Consider the following 1,461-nt stretch of genomic DNA (forward strand, 5'->3'; position numbering starts at 1 on the left):
GGTGTCTTAGGCCTGAATGTCTTGCCAGCACAGAACAGAAAGGTCTTGAAAAGCACTCAACTAAAAGGTTATTGTAAGAACAGCTAGTGAAATCACGCAGAAATCTAAATACAGGCACCAAGGTATGTACAAGACTCTTGGGAAATGGAACTGGAAAAACATTAAAAACTGAGGATTTTTAAATCTTTCTTTCTCTCTCCCTCAGGGGATGCCTGGCTTCTCTCGTTTCTGTCTCATGTTCTCTCTGTCAGACCAGCTTCTTCGAAATATGATGGTGTGATGCCTGCACTGTTCTAGCGTAGGCTCTATCTGACTTGTATCTTTAAACGTTCATCACTCGCTAGCAATTTTCTCTGTAATCTCTCAAGTTTCCAAGAGAGAATTCTTGTACTTTTGGGCCAGGCCACAGTTTGTTGTGAGTTACTGGGCAGAGTAAGGATGGTCTACTCTTAGGTCAGGTTTATACCCCGGTCAGAGCAGCAGTGCAAGGAGGGAATGAGGGTTGGAGCGCATAAGATACAGAACATGACTGTTAGTGTCGCAGGGCCTGTTAGAGGGGCCGATTCTTCCAAACACTCTGGAAAATGCTTAGCATGGTAGGTCTTCTGCAAAGTTATTGCATTGAGTTGATCTAAAACCTAATGTGAACAAAATTTGGTTTAACTCTTACCATAATTACTATTTTTTTCTCCTCAATAACTGTTCTTAGAATAAGGTACTTCATTAAATACTTATCCATTCAGTGTCGATTACACTATTTAGTCATTTTGTATTTATAAATCTATTTTTTCATATGCAGTTTCGTATTGCCTGCTAGTACATCTAGATTTGTGAGTGATGATTCTTTTTTTTTTTTTAATCCTCACCCGAGGACATTTTTCCATTTTTTGTTCAGGTAGGTGGGAGGGAGAGAGAGGAACAGAGAGAGAGAGAGAGAAACATCGATGTGAAAGGGACACATCGAGTGGTTGCCACCTGCACAACCGACCAGGGCCGGGGACAAACTGCAACCGAGGTACACGCCCTTAGCGGGAACCGAACCCGGGTCTCTCAGGACCGCAGGCCGACGCTCTAACCGCTGAACCAAACTGGCCAGGGCTGAGTGATGATTCTTTAAAATGGCTCATTACTTAATATTTGAAGCCCTATAGTTTAAAAATGTAATAATTTTTTTGTCTAGAATTTCTTTCTGAAGATTACTGTCAGGTTGAAAAATATGAACACAAGAGAAGGTCTTTCTACTGATTCCCATTATCTGGGTATTGTTAGCTTTATTGTATCTACATCTAGAGAAGTGCTAAGGGATTTTCATACGCAGAGAAGCTTTGCTGTCAGAGCAGGAATAATAATAATAATACTTATATTTCCAAAGGTGTGAAGGTTGATTGAGATAATGTTTACCTGGAACATAGAGGTTTGTCAATAACTGGTATTTTCAAACACATAACTGTCAGATTAGTT

Source organism: Molossus molossus, unplaced genomic scaffold (assembly GCF_014108415.1).
Source record: "Molossus molossus isolate mMolMol1 unplaced genomic scaffold, mMolMol1.p scaffold_m16_p_11, whole genome shotgun sequence".
NCBI lineage: Eukaryota > Metazoa > Chordata > Mammalia > Chiroptera > Molossidae > Molossus > Molossus molossus.